General features: G+C 44.3%; 1 long non-coding RNA gene across 1 annotated transcript; it reads right to left on the bottom strand.

The window, feature by feature from the left end:
- Positions 1 to 2,815: 2,815 nt before the first annotated feature.
- On the bottom strand, positions 2,816 to 14,258 carry LOC310845174. The gene is made up of 3 exons (XR_014564544.1): positions 13,266 to 14,258; positions 9,544 to 9,607; positions 2,816 to 4,515 (listed from the first exon to the last, which is right to left on the bottom strand). It is a non-coding gene; the product is annotated as an uncharacterized lncRNA (long non-coding RNA).
- Between the last annotated feature and the right edge of the window lie 1,663 nt (positions 14,259 to 15,921).

Below are 15,921 nucleotides of genomic sequence, written 5' to 3'. Positions count from 1 at the left end.
TTGGACAAAATTGAAGCTTTCTTTGTTAGGCCGAATTGCTGCTATTAAGATGAATGTATTGCCAAAAATGTTGTTTTTGTTCCAAACATTACAGATTGTGGACAAGACGGAGTGCTTCCGGAAGTGGCAGAGAGACATCTCTAAATTTGTCTGGCAGGGCAAAAAGCCCAGAATTAAGTTTAAGATATTAACTGATGCGAAAGAAAGAGGGGGCTTTGCCCTGCCAGACTTAAAGCTGTACTATGAAGCCGCAGCTTTCTGCTGGCTAAAAGACTGGCTACTTCTCGAAGACACTGATGTACTGGACTTGGAAGGTTTTAATAATGCTTTTGGTTGGCATGCATACTTATGGTATGATAAGGTTAAGAGCAATAAGGCCTTTAAGAACCATATTGTCAGGAAAGCAGTATTTAATGTCTGGACAAAATACAAAGACTTATTGGAAAATAAAACTCCGAGGTGGCTTTCACCTCTGGAAGCTAAGGCCCGAAAAAGACCCAATATGGAGGCCAAATGGCCAAAATATTGGGAAATATTAGAAAAAGATGGAGACAATTGGAAATTGCAGAGTTTGGAGAAAATGAAGGATAAAGTGTGAGACTGGTTACATTACGCTCAGATTAAAGAAGTCTTTAAAAATGATAAAAAGTTAGGGTTCCAGGTGGAGAAATCGAAGTTGGAAACAGAATTGTTAGAACCAAAGACTAAGGTATTATCAAGAATGTATAACCTGCTGTTAAAATGGAATACACAAGACGAAATGGTTAAATCGGCTATGATAAAGTGGGCTCAGGACATTGGGCATAACATTATGTTTGAGGACTGGGAAAGGTTGTGGACCACCGGGCTGAACTTCACTGCATGTAATGCTCTGAAGGAAAATGTAATGAAAATGATATATAGATGGTACATGACCCCAGTTAAACTTGCCAAAATATACCATTTGTCTGATAATAAATGTTGGAAATGTAAAGAAAATGAAGGAACATTCTTTCACCTCTGGTGGACCTGCCCTAAAGTGAAGGCCTTCTGGGAAATGATATATAATGAGTTGAAAAAGGTGTTCAAGTATACCTTTACTAAGAAACCAGAGGCCTTCCTTCTGGGCATTGTCGGCCAGAAGGTGTTAAAGAAGGACCGAACATTCTTTATGTATGCAACAACGGCAGCAAGGATACTCATCGCTAAGAGTTGGAAAACTCAAGATCTACCCACACTGGAAGAGCGGCAGATGCAGCTGATGGACTATATGCAACTGGCCGAGATGACTGGCAGAATCCGGGACCTGGGAGAAGAGAGGGTTGAAGAAGACTGGAAGAAATTCAAGATTTATTTACAAAAATATTGTAATTTGGTTGAATGTTAAGAAGGATGCTAGATCACAAATAATTGCCCACCACTGAATTAGATCCGAATTTGACGATAAGTGAGATTAAGGAAAATATAAATCTTTTGGAGAACTGCTAGATCCTATTTAAATGAGCGGATATAAGATTGTAAACAAGATGGTAATTACTTGGAAAAACCTTTTTTAACGATGTAAATGAGAGTGGGAGACGTGAGGGAGTCCAAAGAAGGGGTGAAATTATGTTATGATATAAATAATGTTGTTTATTATTTATGCATTTGTATTCAAAAACCTTAATAAATATTTATTTTAAAAAAAGACTCTCTTCAGATGATCAGCTGATTGCTGGTGCTTGCAAGTCTGTCGAGGAATAGGACTTCAAAGCATACTGCAAATGCCTTCCTGATTCAATCACAACCTGTGCCCACCCCATTCAGACGTCAGGTGTAGGGTAAGTTGTGTGGCTTTGCTCAGATGTCCTAGCAAGCCAAATATTTCCTCATTTCTTTGATTTATAGCCTGCACTTTGCTCGGAGGAGTCCAAGGCGGGAATGGGGAGGCCTGACTCGGCCCACCGCCCAGAGTTTCTCCAGCCCTGCCTCAGAGAGCCCAAAGAAGGAAAGTTTGCAAGGACAAATGTGACCGCTTCCAGCACTGCAGATTATCTGGGCCATGCGATTGATGCTAATGTTCTTCGCAAGACAGCAGGAAAGGTCAAAGCCATAACGGATATCTCTGATAGTGTATAAATCAGACGAGTTCTTCTATTACAGATGACTCATTCCTCTTCTGGCTACAGTCCTAAAGCTTCTCCGTGATTTTGTAAGTCAAGGAATATCCTGAACAAGGAAAAGCTTTCTGAAAGTCATGTACCTGGAACTAGTGCCTTGGAAAAATTTCTGCTGGTAGTTTTTGATTACATATTTGTTCTTTGAGTTGCGGGGAGCATGACCTAGAAAACAGCTGTGCACTTATTCCTGGTGGTAGGAGACCTCCCTGTTGGCAGATTTTCATGCCAAGTGTCATTCCATTTGCCCTGCAATGCTGTCCCTCTCCCAGAAACCAGAACCCCCAGCTACCAAGAGACTGACATACTATTGTGGTTTCCATTGGGGCAATAATTTTATGTGTAAAATGGAAAATGGACTTAAGCACTCACAGAAGCTTGAGCCCTTAGTGAGTGCTTGCAAAAGAATTGAAAGGACCTGTAGGAGCTGCCGCTGACACCCAGCTCTACTGTCTCCACCTTCCCCTGCCCCAGCCTAATCCTAAACAGTTTCCTGTAGAGCTCTGGGAAGCAGGGTGGGGTGGAGCAGAGGCAGGCTGTGTCGTGAGCCCTGATGTGATTGAGCTTGTGATGGCAGGCTCCAATGCGAGAGGAGGAAGAAATGGAAGTGGTGGGAACTTGGGTTGGAGGAGCGAGGCTCTCCGCTTTCCAGCCTGACTTTTATCACTTTGGAAGGGGAAGCAGGGATACTGGCTCCCCCCTCTGACCTTCCTCTGGAACAGAGAACCTCATTGGAGGCTGAGGAGGGCTTTGATCAGCTATGAGCAGGGGAGCCTCAACAGGAGTCTGAACAATGGAATGCCTTTGCAGATGGAGCATGCACTTTCAATCTAGACATTCCCTTAAGGCCACACCTCATCTTTCAAAGCTGGTCGAAAGGGTGGCAAAACTTGTTGGGACAGCCTCATAACTTTTGTTCAATTCTAAGCTGCCTGCCCTGCCCCTGAACTCTTGATCCGTGACTCCTCGGCACTGTGTCTGCTGCCGAGCCTGTACCTTCGCTTTCCTGGACAAGGATCTCTTCCTTACTTACAGGTAAGAGCCTCTGTCTGTGTGTGTTGGGCAGAAGCCAGGACAGGCAGGAACAAAGCGCCACCACTTTTTTCAGAACAGATGAAGGACTATAATGTCATCTGCCAATGCACTATTTTCTGATCCGCTGCATGCCAAATAAGCCAAGTGGAGGAAGAGGCAGGTTAAAACACATAGCAAAGGTTTAGAGTGCCACTTTTATCTGGACAGCTTTCAGCATTTTTAGTGTGTCCAAAATGTCACGGAATAGTGAGTAAAGTTTCCAACTCACCAGAACTTTTCATCTGGCTGTATGTGAAGCAATATGGGAGGCAGCAGGTGAGCACTGGGAGAGGGGGAGCGGGCTTAATATTGAAGTCATAATGAGTTGAAAATTTGGATGCAACCCAGGTTACACAAAAGCAAATTGAGCTGCACCCAATCTTCCAACACCCCTTCAATTCTTGAGCACCTGGATAGCTCACTATTCACAGGATGCAACCTAAGGTGTATCAGTCTAAAGTTCACAGGATAGAGAGGTCACCATAGAGGTGCACGGTACAGGCATAGTATACAAATCTGGAAGTCCTTTATTCTGTCTCTTTTAACTCCATGCGAATGGCTTTCTGCAAGCTGAGTTGCACCCAAACTTACAATGTAAACTCTGCGTTGGTCAAAAATCAATAGCCTTAGAAGGGCCATGCCTTCTATGGGATGTCCATGCAACACTCTGCAATCCCATAGCCAATGTTTGTTTGGGTTCATGTGTCTCTTTACAGCCACCAGAGAGCGCTCTGTTCTCACACATATCATTGGCAGCCTTAAGCCAGGAGTAGAGTTGAATGGCCAAATTTTGGAGTGTGTCTGTCTGTCTGTGTATCCCTCTCTCTCCCAGCCCTGCATACACATTCCTCAGACGAACTCTGCTCTTGGAAAGTTTTCTTAAGCCTCTGGAAGTCCTGGCAGACAAACAGCTTGTGAGCCAAAGAAGGAGCATGACTCTCTCCATCACCATCCTGCCAGCAATCTGCAAAGCTGTCTTTGACCTTAATGTATCACTGTCTGGTGCCAAGCAGGGATACCCACCCACTCTCACCTGCCCACAGTCCCCAAAGGGATCATGGGGAGCCATGTCCCTAAAGCTTAAGATGCATTGTTTTTACTGTGCTGTAGAGAAGTAAACCTCTCTCTGGGAGGGCTGGAGACAAGTTGAAATGGAGCCATGGCTCAGATTCTTGAACCTACTGTGTCCTTTTTCCATTGAGAAGAACATACTTGTGCCCCTTCCAGCCTGGCTTTTCATTCCCTCCTTTAAGCTGTAGTGAACTTTTCCCATCTTCCCCCAAAGGCCTGCTGCTTATCACAGGCTCTGAGGAGGAACAGGGAAGAAATTGATTCAGTTCACGGTTAAAGGGGATTCTCTCAAACCCACACCTTCTGAAACAATATGAGCACCAAAACACAGCCATTTATTTTTAAAACGGATGAAAATTAACCCACGTTTTAGTGTGGATTTAGTGTGAATATCTCCTAATAAACACATTTTTGGATGCAGTTTTAACAAATGTACACGTTTTGCAAGCAAGCAATGTCCCCTAATGTGTGTGTGGGGGAGTATTGTGTTTGGCAACTGAAGAGGGATGTGTCAGTTGGTAGAACACGAGTCTCTTAATCTCAGGATTGTGGGTTCAAGCCCCACATTGGGCAAAAGATTCCTGCATTGCAGGGGGTTGGACTAGATGATGCCCGTGGTCCCTCCCAACTCTATACCATTCTATGATTCTATGGTTGTTCAAAATTCACACTTACCCAAATTTTGCAATGCAGTTTTCCAACCAAACCATGAATTTATCTGAATCCCATTGATGATTATTTTATGCATTTCTAAAAGAAAAGGTTTTGTGGATTTTAGCTGTTTTGTTGATAATTTTATCATGCATATAGCTTAGAGGGGCTTGTGCTTAAAAGAAGGGGAATATATTTAGGGAGTGGCTTTGGGGCACCTCCAGATATCCAGCAATGGGGAGGAAAGTCGTTCTAAACCAGGCACCTCATGAGCATCATAGAACTGTAGAGTTGGAAGAGATCATGAGGGTCTTAGAGTTCAAAAACAGGAAGGAGGGATACTTCTTGTTTTCTGAGCCTCTCTAGGGGCTCCTGCAGACACCTTTTTTTTTGGTGTATTTATGATTTGTGCTCATGATACAAAGGATTTGAGGCAAACATGCTGCTTTGTTTCCAATTGGTCCATGTCCCATAACTTCCTACTGGAATCCTGTCACCACAAAGTTTCTGGGAGTGGGCTAGTGTCGTGCTTTCGTTGCACCATGGCTCAAGAGTGCCCCATCAGACAGCAAAAATGTGGGGGAGCATCACAGAACGAATAAAGCAGAATGACATGTGGATGGCCCAATATAAGATCACTACCAATGCACTGTTATTGCTTCAATGGCATGTTGCAGAATACAACCACTGGTATGGAGAGATCCTTAGACCAAGTCAAATTGTGCCCATTTAGCTTAGGATCATAGTGAGGGCCACCAACTTGGACAATTATAAAAGGTGATTAGGGGATTATGCTATTAATAGCTGCTAGTCATGATGGCCATAAATTTCCTCTGTTATCAGAGGCAAGACACTATTTTGAATGTGTAGCTCCGGTGCTGAGATAAGAACATAGTAACAAGCACAGCAATACATCCTTCAACACATATCATTTGTTGTGATTCCTTTTCCCTCTACATTTTAACTTTCTAGATCGCTTAAACGAAGGCCGTGTTTCTGATCCACTTCATTGACACCTTGTAGGTGGCAACATACTAATGTCTACTATATTCTATGAATGCAGCCACATAGCCTCCAACATTTCTCAGATGAAACTAGAGACGTCCCCTCCAACATTTATCCAATGAAAATAGGGACATCCTAAGGAAAAGTGGGACATTCCGGGATCAAATCAGAAACCAGGACAGCTTCTCTAAATCAGGGACGTCCCTGGAAGATAGGGACACTTGGAGGGTCTGACGCTGTGCTGATCCTTCCAGGGCTGTGGTTGCCAGAATGGTGACTGTGGGTACCATCAGGCCCTCTGGGACTTCCCATGGTGCCCAGAAAGGCTTTCTGCCCCTTCTACACTCCCTGCCAACTATGCTATCACGTGGCAAAAATTCCCTTCACTTGAAAAACGCATAAAGCTGAGAGAGGAGGGTTTTGCTCTTTCACACTTCAGCTCTATGTGCTTTTCAAGGCTGAGATTGACACCTGAAAGGTGCGTCATAAATTTAATCATCTTCATCACTGGACCCTCTCCCTGGCACTCTCTTCCTGCTTCCTTCTCTGGCATCTCTGGAATGAATGTATCCTTTTATAGATCTTGTTCATGTCTCCCCTTCCCCCCTTTCTCTCCTTTCTAAATTAAATGACCACAAATGTTGTGGTAAAAGATGGTAGGGCCCCCTGATCATTTTGGTAAAGGGAAAGGAGCATCCTCGCATGTGGGAAATGTGTGGTGTCAGATTATATGATCGAGTAGGTGGATCAGCACATCAAAGGATCAGTACACTAGGTCATAAATCTCATGAATTGAAACTGCATCAGCCATGCTGAGAGCATACTGCAGAATAATTGCCTATGTATATTACATGACAATGTCAGCGACATCATCCCAAATGTTGCAGAGCAACATTTCCAATCTAGCTCTGAACAAATCTCAAAACCATTGTTCCCTTCTTAGCAATGGCAAAAAACGAATGTGAGCATTTGTTGGCTAGGTTTAGCTCAGCTCTATTTAAAAGTCATTTCCTGGAAATATTATGAGTTTTATTTCTGAAAATGTCTCCTGCTAAACATGGACAGCATAGAAAATATTTGCATTCTCCACTAAATCCCATGTTTGAGGAACTTGTGTTTTGCATTACTTCTCTTCTGGAGGAGCACATCCATGGCAGAAATCTCACTCTCCAGAGCCAGGCAGCTCTACAGGAGAGCTGGAAATAAAATCCTCACAAGAGAACATAAGAAGATCCTGCTGGATCAGGCCAATGGTCCATCGAGTCCAGCATCCTGTTATCACGGTGGCCAACTAGATGTCTGTGGGAAACCATTAAAGAATTCAAGCTCAAGAAGCCTCTCCCCTCCTGTGGTTTCCAGCAGCTGGTATTCAGCACATTGCGGTCTCCCAACATGGAGGCAGAGCATAGCCAACATGGCTAGTAGCCATCAATGACCCTCTCCTCCATGATTTTGTCTAATGCGCTTTTAAAGAATGGTGTGCCATGCTTAAGTTTAGAGCAGGGTTGTTTATTTTTAAAAGCATTTTCCACTTTAAAAAACCTTTACAATCAGTGATAAAGACAGGTCAGAATGGAAATTGCAGCCTTCTCAGGGACATGGGTGGCGCTGTGGGTTAAACCACAGAGCCTAGGACTTGCCGATCAGAAGGTCAGCCGTTCGAATCCCCGCGACGGGGTGAGCTCCTATTGCTCGGTCCCTGCTCCTGCCAACCTAGCAGTTCGAAAGTGCAAATAGATAAATAGGTACCACTCTGGCGGGAAGGTAAACGGCGTTTCCGTGCGCTGCTCTGGTTCGCCAGAAGCAGCTTAGTCATGCTGGCCACATGACCCGGAAGCTGTACGCCGCCTCCCTTGGCCGATAAAGCGAGATGGGCACCGCAGCCCCAGAGTGGGTCACGACTGGACCTAATGGTCAGGGGTCCCTTTACCTTTACCTTTTATGTCCCTCGTGGGGGAGAAGTCTGCCTTGTTACAGAGGCGGTAGGCTGAAATTCATCAGGTCTAACAAGTGATAGGGAAATTGCTGCAATAAACATTTGGCCGGACTTAGGTGAGGGAAAGGCGCCATTTTGTCTTCCATCCCACGCAGGAAGATGGCTTTGGGCTGGCCCTGCACAGTTTGAAAACTGCTCCTTGAATAATGGAACCATGAGGAGACATGTCACAGACTAAAGAAGATATAGATCAGAGAAGTCCTTAAAAGGAGGTCTGCCCTGTTGTGCTTCTCAAAGAGTTTTTTCTTTGCCTGCACATGTGGAAGTGGCTTGGTGACGAGGAATCAGACCAGCTCAAATGGCCTCACTCCACTTTGAGTGTCAGGCATGGAGCCAGAAAGAAAGGGAGTCAATTCCATAGTTCGCTTTGCTCTGGAGGGTCTGTGGGCCTCCCATGAAATACCAGAAAACCTCCTGAGTCAGCAGCTCACTCCTACTCTTGGAGTAGTCGAGTTTCCCAGATGGACGCAGTAACTTGACTCTGCTCCTGGCTCAGGGCAGCCACCAGCTGATAAAAAAAATCCCTGCCTGGACTATTAATAAAGCCTATTTTGGGTTCAGAAGAAACCAGCCTGACTGATGAATCCCCTTGGCTCAGAGGCTCCAAATGAGGGCTGCCGGGTTATTCTTTCTTTATTCAGTAGAAGCTGGAATGGTGCTAATGGAGTATGTATGAGAGAGAGGGAGGGAGGGAGGGAGCAGGGTCTGGTCCTGTTATGAGGTAGCTTGAGGCAGCTGCCTCAGGCGGCAAATTCTGAGGGCTGGAAAGCAGCTAGAAAGCAGTGCCATGTGTTCTGCCCTGCAGACCCTAAGTTAGCTTGCTGCCTTATCATGTCTGGCACACCAATGAGGCAACCTGAGGCAGCTGATTTGGGTGGCATGACCAGGACATGGGCCTGGATCTGTTGGTTAGGAGCACTGGTAGCACAGCTGGCCTCAGGGACCAAAAGGTCTCAGAGTGGCCCTGGTGGTGATGGTTGGACTACAGCACAGCTGAGGCAAAGGCCCTTGGAAAATTGAGTCTACTCTCTTTCAGCCAGGCAACCTGGCTCAGCCAAAGAATTCTCCCTAGCAACAGTACAGTAGCTCCCTATTCAGTACAGTACCTCTGAGCTGAGATTGTGTTGCATTTACAGCAGTAATTCACCTCATATGCTTTGTAGAAAAGTGGCATATAAGTTCAACATCATCGTCAGCTTCATAACAACTACAGCAGGCATTGCCAAGCACTTAAAGCAGATTTGGTTCAATGTGACAGCATTGCTACAGAACGGCTCAGTCCTGGACTATGGTTCTTAAAGTTATTAATGGCATGTTCAGTTAAACCAATGAGAATATCATCAGTGTGGATGAGGAGCTCACAATCTAAATTTTGGTACAAGTTGCTTCTAGGATATACACTAGCATTGCTCTAGTACTTTATAAAGACCTTCTCTTAGAATGCACTGCCTTGCCTTGCAGAGGAATCGGGACCTTGGTTGCAATAAATCTTGAATCCCTTTGACCATTCCCTTCTGCACCACAATCTGATATGTAATACCTGGTCTCATGCATAATATTGCCAGCTTAAGATCAAATTATGAAAAACCTCCAGTAATGTAATAAACTCACAACTCATAAAAGTTCTGGTGTCCTTAATAGCTGTTGGGCAGGAAGAAGCTCAACAGGTTAAGACCTGGAAATACAATAATGGGAAAAGCTTCACTTGTTGGCATTCTGTCTTGTGGACAATGCATCACTGGTGTGTGGGCCCTGATTTAATTTTTGGACCCTCTACTACAACAAAAAAAGATACAAATTTGCATACTTCTGCATATGCATGCAAATTTTATGCACATTTTTGCCCTTGGTTGTGGGTGAGGCAGAGGGCCTAATACACATATATCAGACCGAGGAAATCCTGTTGGCAGCCTTGTAGCCACTTATGTAGCAAGGGTAGATGGGTAGCACAAAAATCTATAGCTCAGGAATCCTAGGACATAGTAATTGAATACCTTTACCAGCAAAAAAAGAGAGAAAAAGGTCCATATGAATGTCCTCTCTTATATTGTCATTGTATAAAAACAAAATGAATTCCATTAGTGTTCAAATGCCTTTTTCTTTTGTCTTCACTCTCACCTCTCACACAGCTAAATGAATTTATTAAGCTTATCTACCCATTGGGGGATTTCTTTTCTTTGGAAGGAATCTGTGCCCAAGACTTCTGCTGCTCCTTATTCTCACTCGAGTGGAGGTGGAATCTGTTGTGACTGAGACATTACTTGTTAGGCAAGTGTTTTTATCTAGAAGGAAAAGGGTAGCAGCCCGCATGCTGGTAAGCACCCCTCACACAAATGAAGTGCGACCTCTGTGCTCCTGCCAGTTTTCCATTGCAGCCTTGCGTGAGACCACACTTGGATGGCCCTCGAGGTAAGCATGACTGGAAGAACAAGCGGTCGTTTCTTCTGCCGCTTCTCCAACAAGTGGGAGTTGATTACAGCCACTCAGCCTTGGATATGAAGAATGTGTACTATAAAACAAGGGTTTCCAACAGTTATCTGATGCTTGCAGGTATCTTAATTTGTTCTTCCTTAAGAGGAAGCCTTTGTTCTGTCTTCATCCACAATAAGTAACAAAGAGGGTCAAACTATATGTTACACTTACAGTGTAGCATGTAGCTACATATCCTTCATTTTAGGCACATAACTTTACAGGGAAGGGAGGCAGTGGCAGAAAAGGCTTGTCTCTTTTCTTCCTACTGCAGTCAAAGCTAAACGCACTGTCTGTGGACAGCTGCAATGCTTGGGGAGGGGCAAATGTCTTACTGACACCAATCAGAAGTTTTTTTCCTAAACATGAAAGCCACACAAAGGGAAAATGTTGGCTCTGACTGTGTCAGGGAGGGAAAAGTCTCCCTTCCCCGTGTGATTTCTTTTGCTGTTTCTTGCAAAGGAAATGAGATGGAAATATAGGCCACTTCCAGACAACCTGCTTATTGAGCATTCCTCCTCATTTGTTTTCAGGGAGGTTAGACTATCAGCTTGTTCATGCTGGAGCAAAATGTAGCACTGTGGCTCTAAAACTTGACTAATCCTAGCCTATTGACTAACATTACGGTATTTGCAGTCTATTTATGGGTAGGCAGCAAGGATGGTCAGCGTTTGGGAACCATACATAGGAAAATCTGGCCTGCACACTTTCTTGTTTTCTTTAAGGGGGGGCCACACACACGCTCACACCCCCATATTGGAAAAAGGCTGTGGAGAGCAGAGGAGGAGCGTCTGAGGGGAAGGAGAGGAAAACATTGTCCAAATACATTCCACAAAGCTCCACCTACGGCTGTGGCTGGCAAGCAGCAGTGGAACAGCAACAAGATGGAAATGTGCCCAATTTCCACACAGACAAAATCATATCCTTATGACCTGAGTGTGGAAGCATGCTTGGTCTGCCTTTTAGATGTGTAACTGCAGTTTTCTGACTTGACATTAATTCCAACATCTTTATCATAAGGTTTTAATCATACATTTTGAAATCAGCTAATAGGAGCTGAAAAAATATCTGTGGAGGAGTTGGGAAAACCAGGCAATGAGCTCAAGAGTCACATTTTTAGGACTCTAAAAATAGAGAAATCAAACAATGATGAGGGGAATAAAAATATACAAGTGAACAGCTGTAACTGAACACCAGTTGTTACAGTAATTTTTATTTATTTTTTATTTTTTTGTGGAATCTGGTTGGCTCGGGCCACTGTTTAATCTAAAAGATCCTTAGGAATGGCAGTCTTTTTCAAGCCAATTTGACTTGGCTGGGAAGGTCTGGAATGTGCTCTTCCCCACATCCCTCCCGCTTAAGCAAGCGGACTGCGGCACAGAGCCTGATCCCTCTGTCTCCTTCTATTGTTGCCATGTGCCGTCAGCTTCTCTTTTAGCACATCTGCTTGCTTGAGATGGAAACCGAGGAACAAAATAGCCAAAGCCTCTCTCTTTTGAGAATGCAAGACACATTTGCCATAAGGAGGAATCCATGTAAGGGCCGGGCCAGGAGGGGGTGAGACCATCACAAAAATGCCTTACATTCACATTTGAGTGCTAAATGTATTCCAACTGCCAGAATGGGGGGGGGGGGGGGCATCTTGTGATTCTTGGCTTTTGCTTCTCATTGGCCTTCCTTTTTTCTGGATACAGAGAAAAGCTCACCAAGTATGTGTCTTTTAATATTCACCATTGTTGTTTAGTCGTTTAGTCGTGTCCGGCTCTTCGTGACCCCATGGACCAGAGCATGCCAGGCACTCCTGTCTTCCACTGCCTCCCGCAGTTTGGTGAGACTCACGTTTGTAGCTTCAAGAACACTGTCCAACCATCTCGTCCTCTGTTGTCCCCTTCTCCATCTTTCCCAACATCAGGGTCTTTTCCAGGAGTCTTTTCTTCTCATGAGGTGGCCAAAGTATTGGAGCCTCAGCTTCAGGATCTGTCCTTCCAGTGAGCACTCAGGGCTGATTTCCTTAAGAATGGAGAGGTTTGATCTTCTTGCAGTCCATGGGACTCTCAAGAGTCTCCTCCAGCACCATAATTCAAAAGCATCGATTCTTCAGTGATCAGCCTTCTTTATGGTCCAGCTCTCACTTCCATACATGACAGCTGGGAAAACCATAGCTTTAACTATACGGGCCTTTGTTGGCAAGGTGATGTCTCTAGGTATGTTTTCCTTGTTTTCCCATGACTCCTCCTCTGTTCTTATGACCTCCCATTTCATGTGTGTCTCCGAAAGTGCTGTCGGTGCTGTCTCTCTCTCTCTACCATTGTGTGAAAGGCAGAAATGCAGTTTAAAATGCACTTGTATCCAGTCTTTAAATCCTGTCAGTGACCATACAGGAAAGTGGATTTACAATCAAAATTTTCAGCTGTCTTGCATTTATTGTATCACCTGTGGGAAGGGCCTCTTGCATCTCAGCAGTGAAGACATTCCACAGCACTTGTGAAAAAGCTCACCTCTGTGCTACCACAAGCCAATCGTCTTCAGACCATGGCAAGACTAAGCAGGTTCCATTAACACAGACCTGATTCTAGTGCAGTGCATGGCATTGGCAACATTTTATCCTGGGAAAGAATAACTTGTGAACCGGGGAAATGTTCATATACTGAAGCAAGAGAAGATTCACAAGTGATAAGTAACACATTTTAGAATGCACGTGAGATGTCTGCCCTCATTTTCTAACTCAGTGGGATCAAAACAACACACTCATGTCAACTACTGCCTTGGAAATTAGGTACTGATCTTTATCTTACTCTGAAGTGAAGATTTCCAATTCTCCCCCCCCCCCCAAAAAAAAAAAATTGATGTAAAACAAAGTTTACCTGAAAGAGGATCTGGAGCTGTACTCTAAAATCCTGATTATGGAAAATGAATGGGGAGTGGTGTGTTAAAAATAGAACATTATTTTCCTCTGATACCTGTACAATTGAATCTGTGGGATTTGTTCAACACTGCTCGACAACTGGAGGCTATGAAAATTTGTTCCATCTACATGCAATATTTTTTAATTGCTGCATATGATGGATACACAGTAGCTGAACAGAAGAATATCAGTTTCCACTAGCAATGCACCCCATCAGAGAGCTGTGAGGTTGATCCCAGACTGTACAATAAAGCATTTCTATATTGCCTGAGCCTGAGATGGTGATTGTTGCTCTCTGCTATTTGGTACATTTCATTCAAAGCTTGCAAGATAATTGCATCTGCTTTGCTGTTTCAGTCTGAAGATGAGGGTAGGGGAAGAGTTACTGCAGCTCCAGATGTGGTATTGCTTTTCTTCTAACCATTCAGCAGAGAGAGAGAGAGAGAGAGAGAGAGAGAGAATCCAAAAAGCCTGGTTGTTATGGCAACAGCATCTCTGAAACTGATCTTGTGTCGTGGGCGGCGGCAACTTCCTAGCTGAGAAGATGAACTGAAGCCTAGTGACTATATTAGGTGCTGTTGTCAGAAGTCTATTGGTGAAGGAGATAACTCATTCAGTTTCATAGAGTTTGCTGAATTACTTCAAAACTGTCTGAACTGTGGGAATTGGACTCTCATTCCCATTTGCAGAAGATGAAGAAGACAGGTCTGGGTCGTTTGATCCTTTAATTAGTTCTCTTTCCCCCCCTCCTATAAAAAACTATGCAACACATTCTCTTTTAAAGTTTAAAGAACAAACAATATTTTCTTAGTGTATTTGCAGTTGCAGATTAAAATATATACAATGCAGGTGAATGTTTCTTAAATTGCTAATGTGTCCCACATAGACAAACTATGAGGCAGACAGCAGCACAACACATCTGCTGCTCTATTAAGACTGTTCTACTAACTGCCATAACTATACCGACTGAAAATAACTGCCACAGAGTGCATGATGTCATAGAGCTCTACAGCTCTTGCAATTAATCTTTTACATATGCATGAACTACACCTGAAAGGAGGGAGGGAGGGAGGGAGGGAGGAGAGAGAGAGAGAGAGAGAGAGAGAGAGAGAGAGAGAGAGAGAGATGGATGGATCTATTATTTCAAATTTTCAGGTTATGTGGGGGGAAATGGTGCAGTTAGGTAATTTTAGACTTTATTGTCTTATGTTGAGGACTCTTCAGATGGTGTAAAGCATGGGTACGCAAACTAAGGCCCGGGGCCCGGATCTGACCCAATTGCCTTCTAAACCCGGCCCACAGACGGTCCAGGAATCAGCGTGTTTTCACATGAGTAGAATGTGCCCTTTTATTTAAAATGGATACCTGGGTTATTTGTGTGGCCTGCCTGGTGTTTTTACATGAGTAGAATGTGTCCTTTTATTTAAAATGGATACCTGGGTTATTTGTGTGGCCTGCCTGGTGTTTTCACATGAGTAGAATGTGCCCTTTTATTTAAAATGGATACCTGGGTTATTTGTGTGGCCTGCCTGGTGTTTTTACATGAGTAGAATGTGTCCTTTTATTTAAAATGCATCTCTGGGATATTTGTGGGGCATATAAATTTGTTCATTTTCTCCCCCCAAAAATATAGTCCGGCCCCCCACAAGGTCTGAGGGACAGTGGACCAGCCCCCTGTTGAAAAAGTTTGCTACCCCCTGGTGTAAAGGAACAGCACTTCCGCTTTTGCCAAAACTGCCCTAGGTTCAAGCCAGCTGTAAATGCATTTGATAGTCTACCACCACCTCGCCTTTAGCGCGAGGCAGAGAGGAGTTTCCAGGGCTACAGTGGTACCTCAGGTTAAGTACTTAATTCGTTCTGGAGGTCCATTTTTAACCTGCAACTGTTCTTAACCTGAAGCACCACTTTAGCTAATGGGGCCTCCTGTTGCTGCCACGCCACCGGAGCACAATTTCTGTTCTCATCCTGAAGCAAAGTTCTTAACCCGAGGTACTATTTCTAGGAGTCTGTAACCTGAAGCGTATGTAACCCAAGGTAAAAGCTAAAGGGACCCCTGACCATTAGGTCCAGTCGTGGCCGACTCTGGGGTTGCGGTGCTCATCTCTCTTTATTGGCCGATGGAGCCAGTGTACAGCTTCCAGGTCATGTGGCCAGCATGACTAAGCTGCTTCTGGCGAACCAGAGCAGTGCACGAAAATGCCGTTTACCTTCCCGCTGGAGCGGTACCTATTTATCTACTTGGACTTTGACGTGCTTTCGAACTGCTAGGTTGGCAGGAGCAGGTACCGAGCAATGGGAACTCAATGTTGGAGATAAGCAGTGTCCAGTGCACAGCGGAATGATGAAAAGTACGTGCCAACATGCTCTATATTACTTTATTTACACTTCAAAGCTGGTGATTTACAGAAAAACATCTTCCCTCTGCCGGAGCAGAGAAAGGCATCCTCTCTCCTCTAAAGCACGGAGAGAAAAAGACTGAACTGCAAAGAACAGTGAAAAACAGGAAACCAGTGTACGTCACATCCAGTCTCCTTTCCCGTGAGAAAACCCAACAGCACTTGACTGTGGAATGTAAACATTGTCTTGTGACAAGCACTTCGCTGCTCAGTGAAGGA

Source organism: Podarcis gaigeae (genome assembly GCF_964106915.1).
Source record: "Podarcis gaigeae genome assembly, chromosome: 1".
Classification (NCBI taxonomy): Eukaryota; Metazoa; Chordata; class Lepidosauria; order Squamata; family Lacertidae; genus Podarcis; species Podarcis gaigeae.
This window is presented reverse-complemented; position numbering and strand designations above follow the sequence as displayed.